At 45.2% G+C, this 13181-nt stretch overlaps 1 protein-coding gene across 9 annotated transcripts in view; it reads left to right on the top strand.

Moving 5' to 3' along the window:
* Positions 1-13181, top strand: part of SIPA1L2 (signal induced proliferation associated 1 like 2) — a 246944-nt gene that overhangs the window by 62787 nt on the left and 170976 nt on the right. For all 9 annotated transcript variants that reach the window (XM_027531068.1, XM_027531061.1, XM_027531063.1 and 6 more), the window contains exon 2: positions 2878-2923. The gene's annotated coding sequence lies outside the window, so the exon portion shown is untranslated. The remainder of the gene's footprint in view (positions 1-2877; positions 2924-13181) is intronic.

Here is a 13181-nt window from a genome sequence, read left to right as displayed (position 1 = left end):
TGTGTGCGCGCGCGCGCGCACGTGTGCAAGGGGTAGACTGACTGTCTCCTTCTCCAGCTCCTACCTAGCATGGGAACTCATAACCAGGAGATGGGTGGTTGAACATTTGCTGAGTGGATGAATGCATGGATGGGTTTAATACATTAGTGAAGATCGAAACCATGTGATACCCATGAATACATTGTTTTCTGATTATCTGGTGTGAGGAAGCCTTTTTGATGAATGCTATTTTTGTTTTAAATTTATATGTATAAATTCCTTTATTTATTTAGGCTGTGCTGGGTCTTTGTTGCTGTGCACGCATTCTCCAGTTGCGGGGAGTGGGGGCTACTCTTTACTTGCAGGGCTCCGGCTTCTCATTGCGGTGGCTTCTGTTGCTGTGGATCATGGGCTCTAGGGAGCACGAGCAGCCGTATTTTCTGCACGTGGGCTCAGTAATTGCAGCTCCCGGGCTCTGGAGCACAAGCTCAGTAGCTGTGGTGCATGGATTTAGTTGCTCCTTGGCACATGGGATTTTCCTCAATCAGAGATTGAAACTGTGTCTTCTGCGTTGGCAGGTGGATTCTTCACCACTGAGCCACCAGGGAAGCCTGACAAATGGTATTTTTTGGATTGTGGTGAAATAGATATGATATTTTACCATTTTAAGTGTACAATTCAGTGGCATTAATTTATATTCACCTTGTTGTACAACCGTCACCACCATCCGTCTTTGGAGCATTTTCACCTTACCAAACAGAAAATTTGTATTTATTAAACACGAACTCCCCATCCTCCGTCCCCAGCTTCTGGCAACCACCGTTCTCCTTCCTGAGTCTGGAAATTTGACTCCTGGTTACCTCGTATAAGTGAAATCATACAGTACTTGTCCTTTTGTGCCTGGTTTATTTTATTTAATAGAATGTCCTCAAAATTCAACCATATTTTGGTGTATGTCTCAATTCCCTTCCTTTAAAAGGCTGAATAATGCTCTGTTGTATGGATAAAGCATAGTCTGATGGTCACTTGGATTGTTTTTACTTTTTAGCTGTTGTGAATAGTATTGCAATGAACCTGGGGAATAAATATCTGTTTTAGTCTCTGTTTTCAATTCTTTTGCGTACATATCCATATATGTCCAGAAGTGGAATTGCTGGATCATATGGTAATTCTATTCTTTTTTTTTTTTTTTAAGAAACTTTCCATACCGTGCTTTAGATTTTTAAACTCAGAATTGGCTATATTGGCTGCATAAGTTATGTCAATGAGAATTTCTTTCCTCCCTCTTCCTCTTGCACATAATCTTCAATTCAGCTGCAACTGAAGGACAAGTAATAGTACCTCTTCACCCACTGTTTCAATTCTTCATGCAAATTGAGGCAGGTTAGAAAAGGAGGCTTTCAGAAGCTGAGACCTATCATAGCGTTTTTGATAGGTGACCCTAAAATGTGTTAGGGGCGCCATTCATACTGAATGGGGACAACAGATGTAAAGCTGGCATGGAGCGGGCGTCCTGCCAGCAGCAGAGAAGCCCGGTCAGTAGTGCTTCATCCAGGCTGTGCTCACCTCGTTGCATATGGAGTCCGTTCAGTGTCATGTGGGAGAGTGGGCCCCAGCCACTTTGCTCCAGTTTAGTTTGCAGAAATTCTCATGCTTCCTTTTTTTTAAAAAAAAATTATGTATAATAAGAGATCATGGTCTTAGCAGCCAGGCTGACTTGAGTTCGTACCCTGTTCTTTGTGACTTGCTTTGGGTGCTTTGGGCAAGTAGCCAGTCTTTAGAGCACCAGTCTCCACTCCAGGGCTGAGGCGGGAAGGCTGGGTTTTTTTTTTCTTTTTTAATTAAAGTGTATTTGATTAACAATGTTGTGTTAATTCCTGCTGTACAGCCACATATCTCAGCTATACATATATATTTATTCTTTTTTATATTCTTTTCCATTATGGTGTAACACAGAATATTAAATATGGTTCTCTTGGGTTTTTTTTTTTAAGATGATTGTGAATTTGTAAGTGACACATATTTAGTAGGGTGCCTGGCACATAGTGCTGTGTACTGACCACTGCTGTTCTTCAAAGCAGATACTATTTAATAGAAAGTGCAAAAAGTGAAAATGTTAGTTGCTCAGTTGTGTCTGACTCTGTGACCCCTAGGACTGTAGTCCGCCAGGCTCCTCTGTCCATGGAGTTCTCCAGGCAACAATACTGGAGTGGGTTTCCACCTCCTTCCTCAGGGGATCTTCCTGACCCAGAGATCGAACTGGGGTCTCCTGCATTGCAGGCGTCCGAGCCACTAGGGAAACCTGTTGTTTAATGGAAGTTGGCACCAAAATAGCCACCTGGAGCAGCAGTTCTCAAAGGTTTGGTCTTAGGCCCCCTTTACCCTTAAAAATGACTCGGGATCCCAAGGAGCTTTTGATTACACAATCAAAATCTTATCTCTGTTTATACTTATCTCTACTGATACTCACAGTATTGGAACTAAAGTCAAGACATTTAAAAATATTTCTTAATTTATTTGAAATGGCAATAAGCCCTGTACTTTTTATTCTAAATAATGTGTCTCATGAAATCACTGTTTTCCAAAACAAGAGACATCAGTGAGCAGATGACCTTTAGATTTTTTGCAAATCTCATACATATCTGGCATCAGAAAATAAGCCAAATACCCCTCTCTTTACACCATGATGTGTCTGCCTCTAGGAGACTGCACTATATTTTGTGTCCTGGTTTTGGTTTGGCTCTGAATTTGGCTTTTGGATTTGGATTTGAAAATGGCTTTGACCTGCAAACCTCTGGAAGGGTCTTGGGAAGCCCAGGGTCCTCAGATCACACTCTGAAAACTTCAGAGCAGGAGTTTCTCTGTGAGTCTGAGCTGGGTCTCTTTCTTCTCTTGCAGGATCTTGCTCTTGGCCGTGTGAGCAGGAGCCCACCACCCCAGCCAGGTAAGCCTGCCAGCAGGCCGGACCTGCGAAGCCGTCCTTACCTCCACAGCTGCTTCCGGTTTGAAAGTGTGCTTTTCAAAAAAGATGCTTTCTGTTCCCCTTGGCTTGCAGATTGAATGTTCTGATTTGTCCCTCCTCCTGGGCAGGCAGACAGGACTGCCCAGGTGGCTCAGTGGTAAAGAACCCACCAGCCATTGAAGGAGACATAGGAGACATGAGACTCGGGTTCAGTCCCTGGGTCAGGAAGATCCCCTGGAGGAGGGCATGGCAACCCACTCCAGTATTCCTGCCTGGAGAATTCCATGAACAGAGGAGCCTGGTGGGCTATAGTCCAAGGGGTAGCAAAGACTCAGACATGACTGAAGCGACTTAGCACACACGTACAGCAGACAGGGGTGAGCATTCCTCTGAGAAGCCTCTTTGGTTTGGAGTTGCCTACATTGGGGGCCTCAGGAGGAGTCTCTTGCAAGTTCCAATTATTAGTTTTCTTTCCTTCCTTCTTCACTTCTTCTTTCCTTTTCCTTCCTTCCTTTCTTTTCTTTCTTTCTTCCTTTCTTTCAGCTATTCAGCTATCATGTGGATGCAGTTAGAAAAGTCTGTGTTGAAATCCTCATAGGGTTGTTTTAACATGGGTTATCATTATACCCAATTCAAGGCAACATCAAAATCTATTCAACAAACCTGTTGTTTAAAAAAAATATGAGTGGAGTTCATTTATTTTGATTCTTTCTTTTCTCTTCTGCAAAGCCTTTTATTCTCACACATTTATGTGTAATGAGAACATTGTAATTGATGAGCTGCTTTGCTGTTGTTCTGTTGCTAAGTCGTGTCTAACTCTTTTGCAGCCCCATGGACTGTAGCCTGCCAAGCTCCTCTGTCCATGGAATTTTCCAGGCTAGAATATTAGAGTGGGTTGCCGTTTCCTTCTCCAGGGGATCTTCCCGACCCAGGGATAGAACCTGCATCTCCTGCATTGCAGGCAGACTCTTTACTGCTGAGCCACAAGGGAAGGGTTGCATAATCCTGTATAGATCATTTTATCATTCCATGTCCTCCTTTCGCATTGATGAAGTTAGGACTTATTTAACCCTCATCCAGGCTTAGAAGCCTGTTTATCAGAGGATTAGAAGACTTGTTATGTGGGATAAGTCAATTATGATCATTAAGGGATTACTTAGAAAAATTTGGGCTGAGCTCCAAATTGTTATTCTTACGAAGATGAATAAAATTCTCCGAGACAGCCGGTACCATGGTGTGATAGTGGTGTGCATTTCATTCGTCCTTCAGATTTCTAGTAAAAAATTTTTAACTCCTTTGGCGTCTTCTTATCAGAAAGCAGCTGTTTTGATGCCTGGACTATTATCTTGTTCTTCCTTTCTCTGCTCTCAGCTTCACATTCAACCTCCTGCCTTTCTGGAAGGAAAATAAATATTGTCAGGGTGGTGCTAGGCTTCCTTGTGAGCCTGTCCTTTTTTCTTTTTGGCCAGTTTTGTTAAGGTCAATAGAATTCTAGGACTCCATGGACGTCCAGAGCGACCATCATTTGTCTCCATTTACTTAAAATATTCTCAGACTGTTAAGTTCCTCATGGTCTTGCCCAAGTTTCTGAGTCAAAAGCCTAGTTTCTGAATTTGATCTATTAGGAAACAGCACCATTGAGTGTGGGGTGTGGGGGCGGGGGTCATTTGCTTGCTGACGGCAGCAACAATACCATATGTTGTCAGGACCCAGATGTCAAGAGTGAGGTGGAGACTGTGCTGCTTGGGCATCAGGAAATGCATTAGCTTATATGGAAGACTAATCTCATCCTCAGGTTCGTCTTTTTTGCTCCTATATTCATGAAAGTTAAAGGGGCATTAACATTTTCCAGATTGTGTTTAAAAACATTTATATGCCACTAGCAGCCAGACTTAGAAAGGCTGACCCACCTCAGGGAGACAGTCTTAAAATCTGAAGACCTAAGGGGAGAGAAACCCTGGATCCTCCGGTTATACGTGTCCTGGAGCGGGGTTGGGTTCAGTAATTGCTTATTAGATACTTTCTATAAGTGGAACCCTCTGGTAAGTGCCAAGGGGAAGAAGATGATTAAAATGCAGCCCTTCCCTTTCAAGAGTTTACAATCTTAACGGGAAGGAAAAAAGTATATACAAGTAGCTCTAATACAGGGCTCACATCCTGTAGGCATCAGATGCTGAGATAATGCTAGTGAGCTGAGATGACCCCTCCACGATGCCTGGCATGTCCTGGGCACTTAATACACACATTTCAGTGGACAAATGAATGCATTTAGACATGTCCATTTTGGTGTACTTTATTCACAGCAAAGAAAAAAAAGGATGTGCAGAAAGAGAGGATTTGAGAGATTTCATGGGACCCAGAGATTATGAGAATTTGGTGAGGTCTCCAAGGGCTTAAGGCAGGCGAGTCAAAGTCCCCCACGTAAGATGCCTTTCTGCTGTGTCCCAGGACAGTCCTACTGGTTCCTGGCCTCCTCTTCCCAAGCCTGGGAGAACGCTTATTAGTTTTCTGTTTTCCCTGAACCCATCACTTGTTTTCAAGTGATGGCTTGACCAGAATAGGATTTGGTCCTTAATTTGATAGGTCTAGTACCTTGGTTTCTCATGGACTGGTTCAGTGTAATCAGATTTAAAACACAAAACCAGAACCTGCAAGCCGCAGCTGGGCCCTTCCAACCCACCCGCCCCACCGGAGCCCAGGTAGGCCCGGCAGCCGCGGGTCGCGGCGCCCTTGCAGCGTGCCGCAGGGCCGCCCCGGGAGAGAGAGCCTGGAGCTTCATCGCACCAGAAAAAAAAAAAAAAAACCAATCCTGCTTTGTACTAGGAATTCTTTTTCTTAAAAAAAAAATCAGTCAATTAAGTAAGTAATTTCTGGCTGTGGTGGGTCTTTGTTGCTGCCTGGGTTTTTCTGCAGTTGCTGCAGCGTGGGGGCACTCACTAGTCAGTGTGCGGGCCGCTCAGTGGTGGGTTCTCCTGCTGTGCAGCACAGACTCTAGGGTGTGTGGACTTGAGCAGTTGCGGCACACGTACATGGGCTCAGTCGCGGCAGCCCCCCGGCTCTGGAGCACAAGCTCGGTAGTGGTGGCACACGTGTGGTTGCTCTGCAGCATGTGGGGTCTTCCCGGAGCGGGGATCAAGCCCACGTCTCCTGCCTTGGCAGGCAGCACTGAGCCACCAGGGAAGCCCCTTGGAACTATTTTGTTTAACGGACGAAATGACACCACTAGGGATTTCTTTCTTTTCCCTCTTTTCCAGTTTCTTGTTCTTCCCATTAATTTCTGTCTGGTTGACTACGTGACAGTGTGCTCATTATATTACAAATGATTTTTTCCCCCCTAAAATGTAATTCTGATCAATTTGATCACATGAGGGGGACTTCATGATCAAATAGTCTTACTGTATCTGCAGCCCATTCCCTTTTTCTTCTAATAATTATGGTTGTACATTATTGCAGCTTTCTCTGCTTTCTCTTTACTGTATGGTAGGTACTGTTGAGTACTCATTTCATGTTCCAACAGCACTGAGGTAGGTATTACCATTCCCCTTGTAGAAATAAGGGAACTGGGTCCAAGGGAGCAAAATGGTTTGTTCAAGGTCACAGAACTAGCCATTTATGGAGCCCTGAGGACCTGGGCTGTCCCAACTCACTATGACCGTGGCCCCAGGGAAGGGTGTCCAGTTGAAGGCTGAGTCATCCCATTAGTCTTATAGAGATGTCCCAGTGTGATCTCTTCTGCAGGCAGCTATGAGAAGAACAGAAAGAAGAGTTTGTACAATCAGATTGATAAGATGGCCATATATTGATCATCCATAAAGATAAGCCTACTGATACTGTGTAAAACCGCATGGAATCCTAACATCACTTTAAGGATGTGTGGTGGGATGACACTGAACAATTACTGCATATTCTGAAACTGCAGTGAATGCTGAGTGAATGACCCACCCACAGCCTGAAGACCTACTTGTATCAAGCCTCTTAAAACACACTTGTCCTTAAGGGTTATGAGTAGTAGATCTTTGACAGCTTTGTGGGTGTTTTGGTGGCTTCTCAGTTTAAATGATAATTTGGCACGATTTCTGAAGGGTGAATGTGACCATTATGAATATCAGCGTATTAGGGATTATCATTGGGAAATATTTAAAATGCGTTATGTCAGACATTGTGTATGCTATCTGCAGCGTTACCATTCATAAAACGCCCACAGTTCTGTGCTGTAAAGACTGCATTCCCTTGGTGACAGGCTGCTCACACCCATCTTGGTTCAGGAACCTGAGAGTCAACACAGCTTTTTTAGAGAACATGTAGTTTTGTAAGTTTTCTTTCCGTTGTTTATTAAAAAAAATTTTTTTGAATTTATTTATTTGGCTGTGTCTGGTCTTGTTTGTGGCACACAAGCTTCTCTCTAGCTGTGGCTCACAGGCTAGGTGTGGGATCTTAGTTCCCTGACCAGGGATCGAACTCACATCCCCTGCATCGTAAGGTGAATTCTTCACCACTGGACCACCTCCTTTGCTTTCATTAAACATTACTCTTTGGAGAAAATATCAGTGGAAGATTTCAATGGAAGCGTTCCACATTGGAACAGTGGATGGTGTTAAGATCTGGATTCTGAGGTAAAATATTGTTTTTCCTTGATAAAAACACCTTTCCCTGGGAATTAGTTGAGTGTCTGATAGAAGCAGAGAAGCAAAGCAAGTGTCCCCTCTGAGAATCACTCCAAATTCTGCAGTCCTCCTGCCCTGCGTTTTCTATGACCTGGGAGGCTGTAGATGAGGCTCCTTTGTCCCCTTTACACCTTGAGACACAGTAGGAGTCAAGGCATGGCAGCCTTCCTTTCTGGAAGGTTGTTTAGAGAAAGGAGTAGAGTCCACCCGTTTGGTGAAATGTCCCAAGTATCTGTATTTAATAACCTGCTAACAAATGTGAACATGTTTTTTTTTTGGCTGCTGTGGCACTGAAGCTTCTCTCTAGTTGTGATGCTCTGGCTTCTCTAGTTGTGGCGTGCAGGCTTAGCTGCCCTGTGTGGCATATGGGATCTTGGTTCCCTGACCAGGGATTGAACCTATGTCCCTTGCACTGGAAGGTGGATTCTTAAACACTGGACCACCGGAGAAGCCCCTAAACACATTGTAAAAATCAGATTCCTCGATTCTGTCTTCTCCTCAATGTATAGAGGCAGCTGCCAACCCTTTCTGTTTCAAGCTTCTCTTTCCTTCAGTGGGAACAACTCTGAGGTCGTCTTCCCACTGTGCCGCTGAGAGTACTCCAAGGACAGAGGTGACCCAGACACTTCAGGAGAGTCGAGCTCTCAGTTGCCTGAGCCAACTCCCATGTATTTGCAGACAAACATCTGGAAAATGGAAAAACATAGTTTAGTGACAAGAACATTAAAGAACCTTCATTTTAAGGTTGGACAATAACAGGGTTTACTCTCCAGGTGGTGAGATTATTAACTTAATGTCACTGTTGCTGAAAAGAGAGTGGGTCAGGAGGATGGTCAGGTCCCAGGCCATGTCAGAGTCCCTGGGACGGCTGCCAAGTGTGGTTTCTTGGCTTTGTGCAGGAACGAATTCAAGAGTGAGCTGTATTAACGTGAAAGAAGATTTATTCAGGGAGGAAACACACTGCATAGACAAAGGTGGGCCACCTCAGAAGGTGAGAGTGGCGTGGGGTTGTCAGTTTTTATAGGGGTGGCTGATTTCATAGGCTAATGAATGGGGGAAGTATTCCTGCTATTTTGAGGAAGGAGTGGGGATTTCCAGCAGTTGGGCCACTACTCACTTTTTGCCCTTTTATGGCAGGCCTTAGAGCTGTCATGGCACCGATGGGGTGTCCCTTAGCTTGCTGATGGGTTACAGAGAGCATGTACTGAGGCTCTAGGTCTAGTGGGAGTCAGCTCATCTGCCATCTTGGACCTGCTTGGTTCTAATCAGTTTGTGTTTCCTTGGGTTAGGTCATGCTTTTAAAGGTTGTGCCCTGCTCTTTCCTGTCTTATTACCTTGGGCAATTCACTTAACCTTTTATGTGTCACAGTTTGGATATTGGCAAAATGGAGATGATAACTTATCATAAAATTTTTATTTGAATTCAGAGAGGCAGTGTTTGTTATAACCGATCTAGCTATTTTATTAATTTCATTTTGATTTTACCTGATAAATGTACTTAAGTCCCTTTGTAAAACACTATTATTTATTTTCCCCCTCTCAGCTTTATCATCCCCACAATAAAACTCTATGGTTGTTGTTGCTCAGTGTGAGACCCCATGGATCGTAGCCTGCCAGGCTCCTCTGTCCATGAGATTTTCCAGGCAAGAATACCGGAGTGGGTTGCCATGCCCTCCTCCAGGAGATCTTCCAGACCTAGGGATTGAACCTGCGTTTCCTTCACTGCAGGTGGATTCTTTATGGTCTGAGCCACAAGGAAGCCCTTGTAGAATCCCCTTTTTATAAGTATATTGAGAGAAAGGAATAAGAAAGCAAATGCCAAATTAAAATCGGAGATTAAGGAGAATTAAAATTTGGATTTTAGTTGTTTCATTTTCTCACGATCTTACCGGAGTTTTTGGAAGCTGCCTGTGGTGCCTTGATTTTTATTCTGTCCAGCAGTGGTTTCTGGAAGAGCAGCACTCGTGACCTCTGGGTGGCCCATCCTTGGCAGGCTTCATCCCTGGTGCTCATGTAAGCAGATGGGTTAGGGGTCCCTGGAGAAAGAGTTCTCGACATGAGTGCCCATTTTTGCCTAACCTATTTTGTGATCTAAGCCTGGCCACAATGCTTGCCCTTGAACAGGCCTCAGTGATTAAGGGAGGAGATGCAGAAACTAGGGAGGAGCAGTCAGAAAACAATCGTGTAGGACTTCCCTCTTGGTCCAGTGTTCAAGGATTTGCCTCACAATGCAGGGGACATGGGTTCCACTCCTGGTCCTGGAGGATCCCACATGCCGTGGAGCCACTTGGTGTGCCCAAACCACCGAGGCCGCCCGCTTAAGAGCCCGCGCTCGGCAACCAGAGAAGCCACCACGATGAGGAGCCCACTTGTCACAACCAGGGAAAGCCTGCACGCAGCAGTGCAGACCCAGCGCAGCCCAAAACAAATACATAAAATTTTTTAAAAAGAAAAGAAACAGTCGTCCTCCCCGGGGCAGGGTCCTGGTTCCTTACACCTTTGAGTTCTGCAGAAACTAAGGCCCATCCAGTTGGAGGGTGGAATGCCGATGCTGACCCTTCAGACTTCAGTCAGTTAAAGCTTGGACTCTGTTGACTTTTGCCCCCAATTCTATGCTGAATTCTCCTCTACTCAAGCCCCTTCATGAACTTGCATGTACCCTTGGCTTAAAATTTCTCAAATTTTCTCTTCAGGGAGACACTGGTTTGGGAAGGATCCCAGTGTTCTCTTTACTTCTTGTGAGTAATTATAAATCCTTCCTTCTCCCATGCTTTGACTTGATTGTGTCTGTACCCACCAAGAGGTGAGCCCAGTTTGGGGATCACACTTACCCCCACCCTCTAGGTTTCTGTTGGCTTCCCCTCACCTTGACTGGCTTCCCTGGTGTCTCAGTGGTAAAGAATATGCCTGCTAATGCAGGAGACACGGGTTCAATCCCTGGGTTGGGAAGATCCCCTGGAGAAGGAAATGGCAACCCACTCCAGTATTCTTGCCTGGGAAATCCCATGGACAGAGGAGCCTGGCGGGCAATGGACCTGACTTGGCATAAAAACTTTGTTGTCTTAAGCAGTGGTTCTTAGCCTCATCAGAGAAGCTTTTAAAATTGTGAGGTATTTAACACTGATACTTAAAAACTGAGTTGGAAACTAAATTTCTGCTATCTATATCTTTCAGAACTTCCCCAGGGGAAGACTGAGAACTCTGCTTTAGTGTAAGGGACTGTGAAAGCAGTACAGGCAATAATCGCTATGATGTGGTCCTCACTTTCCTGTTTATGTGGGGAAAAAAGATCTCCGAAAGGTGACAGGTGGTGCAGTGGTAAAGAATCTGCCTTCCAGCGTAGGAAATGCAGAGAGACACAGGTTGAATCACTGGGTCGGAAAGATGCCCTGGAGTAGGAAATGGCAACTCACCTCAGTATTCCTGCCTGGAAAATCCTATGAACAGAGGAACCTGCCTGGCTACAGTCCATGGGGTCACAGAGCCAGACACGACTGAGCGACTGCACACACGTAAAGGTGACTGTGAATATTAGAGAAATGGGGGCCTCAGCACCACCCCCCACCACCACGAAAGGTGACAGTGAATATTAGAGAAATGGGGGCCTCAGCACCACCACCCCCCCCACCACCATTTTCTTGTAAAGGCTGTTGGGCTAAATTGGCTTGCTGGGTGTTCAGCCGAGGTGGGGAACCCAGGGAGGGGGGCAGCCGCGGGGACTTGTACTGCCCCCGAGTGCATTTGGTGTTCTTTCCACCGCTTTGTCTATTGTTTGGAAGTTGAATGTGTAGAGGTGATTCCTCCGTGTGATCTGCTTGCTGAACTGTACTATTTTTAGGCACTAACCCACACAATAGCTTTATAAAAAGGCTATTGAACCTTTTGAGGCTGCTGGATTTTGTCTGACAAGGGCTGAGTTACAAGTAGGCTCTCCCGCCTCCCAGTTCAGGCATGTTGGATTTTTTTTTTTGGTTTCTTCTTTAGAAAGCTGCTAAATAGCTTCAGAATACAGTGGTTTGGCAGCCTGACAGGTGAGGCCAGATGTCTGTGCAGTTCTCCTCCCTGCCCCTGCTCTCCAGACATAGAGTTTCATAGGTGTGTGTTGGGTTGCTAATTTTTATTTTGTCTCCTTTTCCTTTTAAAATGTGCTAAAATATGCATAGTTCATAGTGCTGGGGGGAAAAGTGAACTCATGAAGCATTTTCTTATTTTTGAGCCTCTGCCCTCCGTCTAAAAAGATGTGTTTTCCTCCGTCGAGGGGATCCCCTTGTCTGGGTCTGCTTAACAAGTGGGATTAAACAGCAAGCCAGTATGATGTTATTGTAAATTCGTTTTAAAAATGATAGTCAGACCTTACTGGTTCCTAATCCAGGCTCAGTCTATGCATCCATCCGTTAGGAGGCAGAAGCAAGAGTTACTAGTAGTTGTAGTGGAAAAACAATTGCTCGTTGTGAAATAATGTGATCCCCTTAATGTGCCCACATAATAGAGTAGATATTGTTTGTGATTCTCTTCTTCCTTTTCTCTATCTCTCTTCATTGAAGTCCTGTAATAGGCAGTGTATTAGAGTTGCCCCTAGATGGCTTTGACTTTTTAAAGTATGTGTCTTCATAAAGTTCACTCCCATACTCAGTTTCCACCAGGCGGTTAGCCAAGTGAAGATTCCCTTCCCTGGTGCTTGGTGATGGGTAGACTCCAGCTTATCTATGACAACATGCATGATTAATAGGGATGGTGTTAACTCCTTTGTGTCAGTGTTATAAATGTGTGATTCTCCTTGGCTCTTGAACTGTGCTGTTAGGATCCATGTCCTAGGTCCTATCCATGTCCTATCCGTAGGGATATGCCTGGCCTGTCTTGATAAGGGGAACATTTTGGTTTTCCCCAGATACATGTGGGTCACTTCCCCTATTGCGTCTCATTAGTATTTCTCTAGGATCTGATACCCTTCAAACCGCCTTGGGGGTTGTTGCCGATTTGAGCAGCTCATCCCTGTTGCTGCCATGGTTATTCTGTCAGAGTCTCTGGAGAAGTAGGAACACTGGGACTTCTGCAGGGGCTGACTTTCTGGCGCCCTTTTGCCTCCATCCCTGAAGGAGCCTGCCCGCCTGCTAAGTCGCTTCAGTCATGTTGACTCTCTGCAACCCTGTGGACCATAGTCCACCAGGCTCCTTTGTCCATGGGATTCTTCAGGTGAGAATCCTGGGGTGGGTTGCCGTGCCCTCCTCTAGGGGATATTCCTGAACCAGGGATTGAATCCATGACTCTTAGGTCTCCTGCATTGGCAGGCAAATTCTTTAGCACGAGTGCCACCTGGGAAGCCCCTGAAGGAGTCTAGTCATTTCCAAACCTGCTCACTACTTGAAGTCTTTTTTTGGTCTGTGACATGCAGGGTCTTAGTTCCTGACCAGGGATTGAACCCGTGTATGCCCCCTGCAGTGGAAGTGCAGAGTCTTAACCCCTGGACCCTGGGGAAGTCCCATCTGACATCTGTTTTGAACTAGCCATTCCCAGGCCCCCTCCACACACTTCCCCATGTCCCTTTATCTCCTGACCCTGGATTCTGGTTGAGAAGG

The sequence above is a fragment of the Bos indicus x Bos taurus genome, chromosome 28 (assembly GCF_003369695.1).
Source record: "Bos indicus x Bos taurus breed Angus x Brahman F1 hybrid chromosome 28, Bos_hybrid_MaternalHap_v2.0, whole genome shotgun sequence".
NCBI classification, from domain to species: domain Eukaryota; kingdom Metazoa; phylum Chordata; class Mammalia; order Artiodactyla; family Bovidae; genus Bos; species Bos indicus x Bos taurus.
Note: the sequence above shows the minus strand (reverse complement) of the source record. Positions and strands in the feature narration are given on the sequence as shown.